Source organism: Oryctolagus cuniculus, chromosome 18 (assembly GCF_964237555.1).
Source record: "Oryctolagus cuniculus chromosome 18, mOryCun1.1, whole genome shotgun sequence".
Classification (NCBI taxonomy): domain Eukaryota; kingdom Metazoa; phylum Chordata; class Mammalia; order Lagomorpha; family Leporidae; genus Oryctolagus; species Oryctolagus cuniculus.
In genome coordinates this window covers 63,151,893-63,165,784 of record NC_091449.1, presented here as the reverse complement: position 1 = coordinate 63,165,784, position 13,892 = coordinate 63,151,893, and positions in this window count along the sequence as shown.

The window sequence follows — 13,892 nt, the reverse complement described above, 5'->3', positions numbered from 1 at the left end:
CAGGGCACGGGAGTTCAGATGCCTCTTGTCCCCAGCACTGTTCGCTGCAGTCACCATACCTTGTCAGTTATCCCAGGGACTATTTGAAATTGCAAAGACAGGCGTGGGTTGTCTATAAGTTGTTACCTAGCTGTGTGACTTCTGCCATGGTGCTCAGCCTCTCTGGACTTGAGCTCTTTACTTCTGATATGAGGAGGTTGGGTTCAATTACTTGCTTACCCTTGTGTCCATAAGACATCAGGCTTGAGCACTAAATTAGTGGGAGCCAATGTTTTGCTGTACAAAATTCTGTGAATATGAGAGCAGTTTGGCTTGGGGTTTTTGTTTTGTGTTGTTTTCCATCCCATTTGGGTCTCAGCTTCCTGTCCTCAGATCTCCTAGACCTGGTTGTAAGGAGCCACCTTCACTAATAAGAATATATTACCTTGATTATTGAGTATCAGGAGTGTTGAGGTTCAATCAAGGGCCCAAGAGCAGAAACTGCTCTTCTTGCTGTAGTCTGAGCCCCCTCCCCAAATAACGCTCAGCTGCCAGGAAGCCCTGCCCCACCTCCCAACACGCTGCCTTTTTTTTTTTTTTAACATTTTATAGGTTTTTTTTTTTTTTTTTTTTTTTGACAGCTAGAGTTAGACAGTGAGAGAGGGAGAGAAAAAGGTCTTCCTTCCGTTGGTTCACTCCCAAAATGGCCACTACGGCCGGAGCTACGCCCATCTGAAGGCAGGAGCCAGGTGCTTCCTCCTGGTATCCCATGCGGGTGCAGGCGCCCAAGCACTTGGGCCATCCTCCACTGCCCTCTCGGGCCACAGCAGAGCAGGACTGAAAGAGGAACAGCCAGGACTAGAACCCGGCGCCTATATGGGATGCCGGCAACACAGGTAGAGGATTAGCCAAGTGAGCCACGGCGCCGGCCCCATGCTGCCTTTAATGTAAGATCTTCGCTGAGCCTTCCAGCTGTTCCTGATCCTTACGAGATAACGTACACAAGATAACACACGTGTGAGCCCCATCGACCATTCCCATTCCCTCTAGGAAGGGAGTGCGAGAAAGAGAAAAAGCTGTGGAGCTGGCCAGAGAGAGCAAAGGCGAGGGGGGGAGTGAGATACGGAGACAGGTGGGACCTGTAGCAAGTAGTAGAAAGCCATTAAGTTTCAAGGGATTGGTTATGATCTACTTGTTTATGTTGTATAAAGATCTTTCTGGTTACTGGGTGAAGAATGGTTATGGTTAAACTGATTGAACCCAGTGACAGTAGCTGTCACGTAGGGTTACAGTGAGGATTTGTTGAGTTGTATGGAACAGCAAGTTATCTGACACAAAGGAAGGGCCTGTCAATCTTTTTATTCTTCTACCCAAAGGGGACTGTTGGAAGCATTCCCCTCCCTTTGGTAGAATGCCCTGGATCACTTGGGGATGGTCTCTTTCAGGCAGGATCCCAGCTGAGAGGGGAGTGGCAGGGGATGAGGGGCCCGGTATGAGGCTGAAGGAAAGGCCAGGCTGCTATGACCCCTGGAACTCATTCCAACTCACCCCTTCCCTGGCTCCCTGAACAGCCTGCCTTTGCATAAAGGAAGCCTGTCCTGGGGGTGGTTGTAGCTCCTTCCATTTTCAGAACACCTCTGGCTTGTATCGCATCTCCGGTCTCACTGATTGCCTGCTCTACTGTGGACCAGTGTTTCTCCTCTAGAGCAAGCACGCTTTCTTCCTGAGAGGTTCCAGCTTGCAGAGCCTCAGAGGCTGGAGAGAAACTGGCTGCCTTGTAGCCTGTATCAAGCACCTGGTGCCGTGCTGGGTGCTGGTGATAGTGGTGAGAGAGATGGATGTGGTGCAGGTGAGAGAAGGGAAGGCTGAGGCCCTTAGAGAGTTGAGCTCGCCTCTGAAGGCATCTGACAGGATGCAAGGTAGGGGCTAGATTTACTTCACTTGTCAACTGCTGTCCCTTTGGATCATAAGGGGCCGTCTTTTGGAAGTTGAAGAGCTCCGGCCAAGGCTTTTCTGAGAAATCTAATTTTGCAAAATGCTGTGAGCCCTGATGCTCTGGTCACAGCAAATTCATTACTGCTTTATTGCAAGAAGCGCTACATGATTTTACTTAAGAGTGAGGATAGAAAGTTGAGCTATTTCTGACCTTTCATAAATGGAGTTTAAAATCAGGTTAATCTCCATGGAGTTTTAAGCCCAAAGTAGTGAGTCAGTTTTCCAGAGAAAGAGCTTGTGTTGAACCAAATAAGAAATCATGCCACCGACTTGCCTAATGGACACAGCAGAGATCACTCTGCTTAGCAAAACCACACGACCCACGATACCCAGGGCGTTGCTGTGTCTACCACATCCTGAAATCAAAGCTGGCGACCTTTAGATGGGAGTACATCACAGGGTCATGGTATGCGCAAGTCCTACAGTAATCTGATCTCCAGGAGATCGCTTGAGGAAGTCCATACATCCTGAAGAGTAGCAAGGGAGATAAAGGGGGCTGTATGGGAGTGGCTTCCTGCCTCAGTGCCGTCAGGGATGGAGCAGGTGGCCCGACTGCGGGCCTGAGGGGCACTCCCCTCTCAGCTCAAGTCTGATCTCCCAGCAGCTGACGCCACGGGAAGACAGGAGACTGACAGTAAGGTTGACAACGGAGGGGAGAGCAGGGAGCACGGGGACTGAGTGGCTCCCACGGATAGGGTAGAAGCTGGCTCCATGTGTACACCTCTGAGACAAGACAGGCGGAGACAGCGCCCTGGGAGGGAACTACTTTTCTGCTAAAATCACCACTTTGAAAAAAAACGAAGTGTTTCAAGTTTTGTAGAAAGGTGTACAGACGAATGTGAACACCTGCATACCTGCTGTCCAGCCTCATTAACATTGTCACGCTTGTCTCAAGCCTTTTAGGAACAAACACGCTACAAATGTAGGTGAGACCTCCTGTCTCTCGCCCTAGCCCATTTCCTTTTCTGCTTTTACAGAGCTAACTATGACCCTGACTGGGATGCATTTCATTCTCAAGTGTGATTTCATGCTTCTCATTTGTACGTCAGTGTCCATGAGCTGTGTGTTATTTTACGTGTCTAAACATCTTGCTGAGAGGCATCATATGTTACACACACTTGTAGCTTACTCTTTTCCATAAAAATTAGGTTGATGAAGGAAACCCTTGTTTATTTGTTTCGACCATGGTATAGTATTCCATTGCATGACAGTTCCACAGTTTCTTTATGCATTTTCCTATTGGTGGTCACTTAGAAATCTAGTATTTTAAAAAAGATTTATGTATTTATTTGAGAGGCAGAGCCACGAGGGGGGCGAATAGAGAGAGGAGAGAGAGAGAGGGAGGGAGATAGAGAGGTAGAAATATCTTCTATCTGTTGTTCATTCCCCAAATGGCTGCAACAAGTATGACTGAGTCAAGCTAAAGTCAGGAGCCAGGAACTCCATCCGGTCTCGCACAAGGGTAGTAGTGGCCCAAGTTCTTGAGCCATCATCTGCTGCATTCCAGACACATTAGCAAGAAGCTGGATCAGAAGCAGAGCAGCCAGGACTTGAACTGGTGCTCTGGTCTGGGATGTCGGCATCATAAGTGGTGGCTTAACCCACTGTGCCACAACACCAGCCCTGGATATGTAGTTTCTGCTGCTGTAAACTGCTTCAGTGAGTGTTTTTGCACATCTTGTACAAATTGGGAAAGTGTCTCTAAGGAATAGCCTAGGGTTTTAATTGTGGATTCTAAGGTATGCATCTCAAGCTTACTGGAAGTTGCAAAGTCACACCTCATGATTTTAGATTATTAATACTTCTTAATGATGTTAAGCTTTTCTGTCTGTAAACATAATTTATCTTGCAGCTTATTCAGGTCTTTCATGTTTTTAAATAAAATTTCATGATCTTAAAATAATGATCTTATACCTCTTGCTAGATTCGTTCATAAGTGCTGTTTTTAAAATTACATGTTCTAATTTCTTATTACAGATATATAGAAACATAATTAATCTCTGTGTACTGATGTGCTATCCAGGAAGCTTGCTGAACTTTCTTATTAATTCTGATGGTCTATATTATCTTAGGTTTTTTTCCTGTGTAGGCAGTCGTGCCACTACTGTGTAGGAACAGTATTGGATTACTTCTTCCTTTCCAATGCTTATGCTTCCTGTTCTAATTAGGACACCCAGCGCAGTGTTTAAGAGAAGCCACAGAGTTCTCTTGTTATGGACATGAAGTCCTAACATTTCACTGATAAGGAGCAAGGGCGCAGTAGGTGTTTAGAAGACACCTGTGCCTGGTTGAGGACACTCCTTTCCCTGGTTGACCTTGTAGATAAACCTCAGTTCTACTTCCTTCTAATGAGCAGCAGCTGGACAGCCAAACCCCGTGTTTCTCAGCTCCCTTCAAGACACGAGCAGGTGTCCACTAGACAGGGAGGTTTGAGTTAGGAGCTGACCTAAGTGGAGGGAGAGGCAGGCCGGGAAGCATCCACTCTGCTGGTGCGATCATGGTGGAGGCCGGGCTGCTGTAGGGCCAGCCCGTGCAGCTGCAGTTTCCACGAGTCCTGCAGGGAGCTTCCCAACTGCCGCGTAGCTTTGGGAATCATTCCTCAAGTTTCCTCACCCCTCGTGGTAGTTAGGGTAAACGATTTAATGCTGTAGGAAGTAGCTTTCTGCCCCTGCCCACTCCGCTCCCCCTTCCACCTTCATTATCTGCACAACCAGTAAGCACCTGCTTAGTACTTCCCACGGTCTGCTGTTGGCACTCCCCTGGCTGTTGTGGCTGCAGCTCTCCAGCAGGTACCTCCGGAAGGTACCGGGCCGGTATGCCCTGGGTTTTGCACGTTGGTAACAGCTTGTGCCCGTGCAGTTTTTGCACTTGGAGGAGGAGTCTCGATGGGGACACTTCCACCCCTCACAGGTCCCTCCATTCTGTGGCTTTGGTCCTTTCTGAGATTGTTGTGGATTTATTTTTCCTTCCCACCTTCATTTGTCTCCCCGTGCTGTCCTTATCCTGCTCCTTACAGTTCCTCAGTGTGGGGGTCCTGTCCCCTACGGGAACCCTAGAGCGTGGCTGTTGGGAGCTCCTGGGGCTCCAGTCCTTTCAGACCTTCCTGCGGGGGCCCCCGTTACTCACCCGCTGCTGACGTGGCTATCTCTTCCCAGCCTGCACTGCTCTTCTCAGACGTGCGCCAGGCTCTGCAGTGAGAGTGTCTGTGGGCTGTGTGGGGCCCGCCTGGCGCTGGGGGGTCAGGTGCCTGGGGCTTCCCTGAGCTGCTTTCCACAGGGAGGCTGATGCCTGGCACGTCTCGTGGCTCTTGGTTTCTCCTCACATACTTGTGTTTTGGGATTTGTGGATCTTACCTGGTTTTGTTACAAGTCCGTAGCATTTTTGGTTTTGCTATCCAGTTTCTCTATTTATTTTTGTTTTTGTTTTTGTTTTTCCCCTCTGTTTTTATTGTGGAGCTTCGGAAATACCCAAAGCCTGTGCTTCCACACCACACTCATCTTTTTAGAATTTCCCACCACTAACTTTGACATGTACCCTTGAGTAAAAGGTTGGGGTGCATGTCTCTCTTCGCTCCTCCTGAATACTTTATTTTTTAAAGATTTATTTTTATTTATTTGAAAGAGTTACAGAGAAAAGTAGAGCCAGAGACAGAAAGGTCTTGCATCTGCTCGTTTACTCCCCAAATGACTGCAATGGCTAGAGCTGAGCTGATGCGAAGCCAGGAGCTTCTTCCGGGTCTCCCAAGTGGGTGCAGGGGTTCAAGGACCTGGACCATTTTCTACTGCTTTCCCAGGCTGTAGCAGAGAGCTAGAAATGGAAGTGGAGCAGCCGGGACTTGAAGTGGTGCTACAGGCCAGGACTGTAAGCCACTGGGCCACAGTGCCGGCCGGCCGAGTACTTAGACTTCTTTTCCATACCTTACTATTTCCTGTTTCAGAGACATCTCCTTCCTTTTTAATCTCTCAGCATGGAGATTGTTTTTGTCCATAAATTCAGTATTTTTAGGGTCTCTTCTAGGTTTAATTACTCTGTTTCTGGAAAAAACAGAAGCAATTTAGCAGTTATTTTAGTCAAGGTCGAATAGTTGTAAACTTTCAGGATTTGTCTGAAAATGTTTAATTCTGTCCTCCCCTGGTGTGTTATTTTAGCTGTCTGTATGAAAGTATAGACTGCCATTTTCTCTCATCATTTGCAAGAAATTGTCTTCTGGTGTTTCGGAAAGTCTGTTGTCAGTCTAACTATTGCCTCTAATTATTTGAAGGCAACCTGCCCTTTCTGTGGTTACTTTGTGGGTCTCTCTGGCTTAAGCACTCCGTAGTTTGATCACCACAGCCTGGGTGTAGGATATTTTATCATGATTACAAGTCACTCCCCATTCTCCTCCACCTATTCAGCCCTCGCAGCCACTGATTTATATTCTGTCTGTATGGATTTGCCTGTTGTCGACATTGTGCATGAAAACACACGATGTGCCCTTTAAATCAAGTGTGTATGTCAGAAAGTGGTGGGAAAGAAGGGTGTGACCGTGGAAGCACAGTTTTGGGGCCTTTACTAATCCCCACATAAACACAGAGAAACTAGATACAAACCCCCCAAAAAAACTATAGACAATGTTTATAACAAAACTAGGTGATGTTTTGTGTTTAACTCTGGCTGAGTGTAATGTGTGTGCTTCATTTGTATTGCAGTATGAATCAGCACTTCATTCCCATTTATTGCTGAATAATAGGGAAAATTCTTCCTTGAAGGAGCCGAGATAATAAATATAAGAAAACAGGTAGAGTCAGTAAAGCAGTATTTTGCAGCCCCTAACACAATAATAGATAGGTGATGTATACAATTACCAGTGGGTGTTTGAAAGCATTAGGTGGGAGAGAATGTTGATGGGGAAGCTATAAAGTGGATGAATCAGACCATTGAAACTTGAGCCCACTGATCCATCTTGAAATTCATGAATCATTAAAAGTGAGACTACTATATATTACGGGCCCTCTAAAAAAAATCCTATGAAAGACTTTTATATTTTCCAGAATCTAATCAAGCCTCGAGTTAACTTCCAGTTGACAGGAACCCAGAGTCAGAGGAACAGGTTACACAGCCACCACAGAAAGCCAAACATGTGACCGTCTATAGGACAAATGACCCAATGGCCTTAGCAAAGAAAGGACACAGAAAAGAGGGAGGGGAACTGCTTTAGGTTAAAAGACATGAGAAACTTCACCAAATGCAGTGTATGAATCTTGCATGGATTCTGATCAGAACAAACAGACTAAAGAAAAGACATATTTGCGACAGTTGGAGAAATTTGAGGATGATTGAGTTTCAGATGATGTTAAGAAATGACTGTAATTTTGTTAAGTGTGATAATGGCATTATGATTATGTTTCAAAGAACATTCTTATCAGTTAAAGATGCACTGAAGTATTTACAGGGGAGATGATAGCTGTGTGGGATTTACTTTAAAGTACCAGCAAACAAAGTGGGTGTAGGGAGAATTCAATGAAATAAGATTGGCCACAAGTTGACAGCTGTTGAAACTGGATGTTAGGTTCATCTCCTCTTTAGTGAATGCTTGAAATTTTCCAATTTTTTTTTAAAGAGTCTTAGGTCCTTAGAGTCACAGAGAAATTTCACAGAGATACAATTTGTCAGAAATGTGTGCTTTGCTCAGAAAAATACTCAGACTGATGATTCTTCTTTTCTCAAGTGTGGAAGATGTATGTTGGTCTTGTTGATTGATGAGTTCTAGAGTTTTCTACTAAAGACAAAGGGAAGGCTTTCAAAAGAAGGCAAGTGTTGACAATAGAAATGCCAGGAGTGAAGCAAGAGTAGTATCAGAACATGAAACATGTGTGCCCACATGGAAATGCCAGGAGTGGAGCAGGAATAGGATCAGAACATGAAACATGTGTGCCCACATGGAAATGCCAGGAGTGGAGCAGGAATAGGATCAGAACATGAAACATGTGTGCCCACATGGAAATGCAGGAGTGGAGTAGGAATAGGATCAGAACATGAAACGTGTGTGCCCACATGTATGCCAGGAGTGGAGTAAGAATAGTATCAGAACATGAAACATGCGTGCCTACATGGTAATGCCAGGAGTGGAGCAGGAATAGGATCAGAACATGAAACATGTGTGCCCACATGGAAATGCCAGGAGTAGAGTAAGAATAGGATCAGAACATGAAACATGTGTGCCCGCATGGAAATACCAGGAGTGGAGCAGGAATAAGATCAGAACATGAAACATGTGTGCCCACATGGAAATGCCAGGAGTAGAGTAAGAATAGGATCAGGAATGAAACATGTGTGCCCACATGGAAATGCCAGGAGTGGAGCAGGAATAGGATCAGAACATGAAACATGTGTGCCCACATAGAAATGCCAGGAGTGGAGTAGGAATAGGATCAGAACATGAAACGTGTGTGCCCACATGGAAATGCCAGGAGTGGAGCTGGAACGCAATCAAAAGATGAAGCATATGTGCCCACCTACAGATGTGTGCTTAAAGGTTTTTTTCCCCAGGCCTCCATTTCTGTGACAAATTCTCATGAGTGTTCACTGTGTACTTTGCACTTCTTTCAAAGGCAAAATCCTGCCATGGTTAGTAGTTCGGAATGGGACAGACCTATCTGTCACCCATAAACTGCAGTGATGGGGGGAAAATTTACCTAAACTTTTGGAACCTTGATTTCTTCAACTGTGTAATGGGCATAGTTAATTACCCACTTGATGAGTTGTGGGAGGATGAAATGACCCTGTTTTGCATGTGGCGAGGTTTAAGTCGTCATTTACTTGGCAGACTGAGTGTCCATGAATCCTAGGTGGTGAGTGTATGGGAAATCCAGAAACCCATGCACAGGACCACATGAAGACGGGTGCCTCTTGTCTCCTTACACGCTACACAGCAGTGATCCGCAGCCTCCTGTTTTGCCATGAGGGCTCATTCCCCTCAGTGAATTTGTACAACATTCCTGTTTCCTGCAGGTGCCTGCTCAGAGGTGCAGTTCCAAATATTTGTCTCTTTTCCCTTTGGACTTCATTGCTCTGCTCATCCTCCCACCAAGGGAAGACAGTGAGATGTGAAAACCAGGCTACAGGTCTTTTCACTGAGTGGGGAAGGCACTGCCAGATGCCAGCTGGGCCACACAGGTGAGTAGGTTTCTGCCATGTGCTCGAGAGAGAGCCTGAGTGTACCTGAGTGTGCCATAAGCAAGGAGGTGTAAAAAAAAAAAAAAAAAAAAAAAAAAAAAAAAAAAAGAGGAGGTGGAGGTGTAAAAGGCAGACTTCTGGGTCAGACCCTTTCACTAGAGTTTGGCTTCGCACATATCTTTGGAAAGTCACCTCACTTCATAGATCCTCAGTTTTCTCATCTGTAACGTGGAAGTCTCTGCTTTCCCAGTTGTGTGGGTCAGAGGAGACCATGGTGTTGTGTTTGAGCAATGGAAGGGCATGCAAGTCTTGGCTGAGGTTTTCTGGAGAGAGTGTGTCAGGCTCCTGTTGGCATCCCAAGAAGCCCTCCTGTCAGAACAAGCTGGGAGTGGCCCCTGATGGGTTCTAGATGCCGAGTGGCTTTGGCAGCTCTGTAGGCTCTCCTGAGGCAAGAGCTGGGTCTAGGAGGTGCTTGCCCCTGTACCTTTGTTTTCTTTTTAATTAGTTAATTTGAAAGCAGCGTTAGAGAGAGAGGTATCTTCTATCTGATGGTTTATTCCCCAAATGGCTGCAACAGCCAGGGCTGGGCAAGACTGAAGCTGGGAGCCTGGAACTCCACTTGAGTCCCCCATGTGGGTGCAGGGGCCCAAGTCCTCAGAGCCACCCTCTGCTGCATTTCCAGGCACATTAGCAGGGAGCTGGACCAGAAGTGGAGTAGCTGGGACTCTAAGCGGTGCCAATGCAGGATGCCAGCATCACAGGCAGTACTTAACCTACCATGCCACAACATGGTCCCTCACCACTGTGTCTTGTTATCCTCTCTGTGCTACTCCTGGGCCCAGCCAACCAAGTGTCACAGGTCCACACTGCAGTATCCCTCAAGGAAGGCAGGAAAGCCCTAGTCAGCACAGAGAAGCCGAGAGGGTCATGGCCCTGGCACCTTCATAAAAGTCCTTACTGGGATCCGAAGTCATGCCAGCCAGTATTCCTGGTATTTGGATATGTTATGAACAAACCAGTCATGGAGTTGGTAAGCAGGGAGGAAGTCCCCTAGGCATTGCCTGTGTTCGGTCCAGCCAAGGTCTCTGGAACCTCATCAGCGATGGCGATGTCTGCATGCCTGGGTCATGCAGTGCTTAGCAGCCATGCACACTGCTGAGTAAGGGCTCCCTTTGCGTCTTCCCAATGGCAGATGAGGGACTGCATTTTTAATTTTATTTAATTTTAATTAAGTGTAAATAGCTATATGCAACTGGTAACCACCATATTGGATGGTATTGGACAGTGCTGCAAACATTCTGAGAAGGTCAGAGGGTCACCTAGCAGGCCAGAGGCTTGACCATCTCCTTGAGAAAGAGCTCTGAGGCTCTAAAGATCTGTCCCAGCTCTGTCTCTCACTGTGTGTGGACTTTTGATTTTTTAAAGATTTATTTATTTATTTGAGAGGTAGAGTTACAGGCAGAGAGAGAAAGGTCTTCCATCTGCTGGTTCACTCCCCAGATGGCCGCAACGGCCAGAGCTGGGCCGATCCGGAGCCAGGAGCTTCCTCCTGGACTCCCACATGGGTGCAGGGACCCAAGCACTTGGGCTATCTTCTACTGCTTTCCCAGGCCACAGCAGAGAGCTGGGTTGGAAAAGGAACATCTGGGATCCTAACCAGCACCCATATGAGATGCCGACGCCACAGGTGGAAGCTTAGCCTACAATGCCACAGCACTGGCCCCTTTAATTTTTGTTTTCTTAGTAGAGACAGAGAGAGAGAGAGAGAGAGAGAGAGAGAAAGAGCTCCCACCTCTGGTTCATTTCTCAGATGCTCACAGCCACCAGAAATGGAGCTGGGAACTCACCCCAGGTCTTCCACAGGGTTGGCAGGACCACAGTTACTTGAGCCATCACTGCTGCCTCCCAGGGTCCACATTAGCAGGAAACTGGAGTCAGGAGCCGAGGCTGAGTATCGAACCCAAGTACTCTGATAAGGCACACGGGCATCTTAATCACTAGACCATGTGCACTAACTACAACACTTGGCCTCCCCTCTGTTTAATTTCTCGATTGACCTGTAACACGGGAACAAAGGGAGGCTTGCATTAAATTCTTTTCACTACTAAATTCTTGACTCTATTGTGATTTGCTTTTTATTTGAGAGATTATTAGTTTCCTGTGACTACTGTAACAGAGTACCATAAATGTGGTTGGCGGAAAACAAACCAAAAAAAAAAAATGTGTCTTTCAGTTTTGAGAGTCAGAAATGTGAAACTATTTTCTTGGGCTGAAATTGTGGTGTCAGCCAGGCAGTGCGCCCTGTGGGTCCTCTAGGGAAGAATCCGTTCTTCACCTGTCCCAGCTTCTGGGGGACTTCCAGGTGCCTTGGCTTGTGGCCCCATCCCTCCCCCATTTGCCTCTGTGGCCACGTGGGCTTGTCCTCTTCTTTGTTTGATCTCTCTCATAAGGACACTTGTGATGGCATTTGGAGCCCCTCTGTGTAATCCAGGATAATCTGCCCATCTCAGAATTTTTGATTTATTGACACCTGCAAGATCTTTTTCCTATATATGGTAACATGAGCAAGTCCTAGAGTTAAGACCTGGTGTCTTTGAGCTCATGATTCAACCTGCTACATCACAGAGGATTTATTTATGGTGGAATTGCTTTAGTTCAAATGCTGTGGCTATGTCATCAGGTGTGTGGGAGTTGCTGTCTGCCCACCAGGCTTTCCCAGGAAGAATTTTCTCTGTGTTCTGAATGGGCCCTGAGTTTGGGGTCGGGGAGACCACTCATTTCCCTGTTCCAACAAGAATTACTTTGATTTGTTGAGGTCCATTCATCTTCACTAAAAGGTTGATTAACTTGTGAATTGCCCCAAAACCTCATCTACCAGACCTGAAATATTCTCCACCTCTCCCCAATCTCCAACATGTGTTTCCATGTGTGTCGCACGTGCAGTTGAAGTCAGCACGTGCTGAGTGAGAGGAGGAAGCATTCCTTTGATCAGCTGGGTAGTGAGGTTTCTTCGGTCGGGCCCTCAGAAATTTGAAAATAGGGAGGCTTGGGCCTGATGCAGCCCAGGAGCAGCTGTGACTCTGACTCTGCGTGTCATGTGGTGCTGTCGCCTCGCCAGGCCTGAGAGCAGCGGAGGGGCAGCAGGTGTGGTAAACACTGCTAGAAGCTTCCCCGTTGCAGCAGAAAACGGATGCCAAGTGTTTTCATCAATATCGATGTTCAAGTTATTGCAATGTTGTGGGGCTGGCGAGAGAGCAGTGGGGGAAAGTGTCCTTGAAGATTTGAGTGAGGGGTGTGTTACCTGAAAGACTTTGATTTTTGCAGAAGAGGTCTAAAAATGTAATTTACAGTGTGAGTCACAACATTGTCTTACTCAACCAGGGGACCGGATGACTTAGAGGCAGAATACAATGACTTCATTTGCGTCTCTTAAGAACACGATGTTCTTTCTGTCTGCGCCTGTCCTTGGTTGAAAGGCTAAACATCTGGTCTGTTCCCCAAGGTGGCCAGTGGCTTTATTTCAGGCCGTTTGTCTGGGGTTACTTTTCAAAGAATTAATAATGATAAAAATGCGTGTGCACTAAGTGCCAGGCACTGTACCTGTGCTTTACTTCATTATCTCAGTTAATCCTGATGTTACCCTGTAGGGTTAAGTATCATTATCCCCATCTGGTAGATGGGCAAGCTGAGGTTTGGAGAAGTTTCGCCACTTGCCCAGAGTCTCTTAGCTGTAGATGTCAGAACTAAGGTTTGAACCCAGAGCCCAGCCCTTGATCATTGGCCCTCCCCTCTGATTAAGACTGAGCACACTGTCCTCTTCTTTCTTGAAAGCCGTGTCACTAACTGCTCTGGTGAGTTTTGTATGAGGCTTTGGCTGCTTTGCAGCCTGTGAGCTCTAATGTAATTTTTAAACTGTGATTCTGTCTCCTGCAACCCCCTCATTTTTCTGAATGGGAGATGAGGCAGGGTTCGATAGCTTCCCAGGAAGAGACCAATTAAGGTGCCCACATCTAGAGAAAGATCTCCCCGGCTTTCTCACAGGGATGTTTTTCCACAGGAATCCTGTTTTGGTTTTGACTGATGAGTTGACACTTTGTTTTCAAAATGTGCTTGTGGCTTCCACTTGAGTTCTATGAGCTGGTGCAGAGACCACTGGACAAGTATTTGCCAAGCTCAACAAGTATTTGCTCCCAGTGTGCACCTGGGCCAGCGCTACTGTCAGGGAAACCTGTGTGGACATGTCTGGCCTCCCAGAACCCAGCGTTTCTGGTGAAGTTCTCCTGTCTTGGACTTTGAGACACTCAACTGATGGGGCTGCCAGCCTTGGAATGCGACCCTCCAAAACTATCAGTTGAAATAAATCTGCTTGCTTCATAGATAGCTCCTCTCAAGTATTCACTACAGTGGTGAGAATCTAACACAGCAGTCACCATCCAATCAGCCACAACAGTTACTCTTTGTTGTGATCTTTCTTTCTTTCTTTCTTTCTTTCTTTCTTTCTTTCTTTCTTTCTTTCTTTTTTTTTTTTTTTTTTGACAGGCAGAGTAGACAGTGAGAGAGAGAGAGACAGAGAGAGAAAGGTCTTCCTCTTGCCGTTGGTTCACCCTCCAATGGCCGCCGCGGCCTGCGCGCTGCGGCCAGCGCACCGCACTGATCCGATAGCAGGAGCCAGGTGCTTCTCCTGGTCTCCCATGGGGTGCAGGGCCCAAGCACTTGGGCCATCCTCCACTGCACTCCCTGGCCACAGCAGAGAGCTGGCCTGG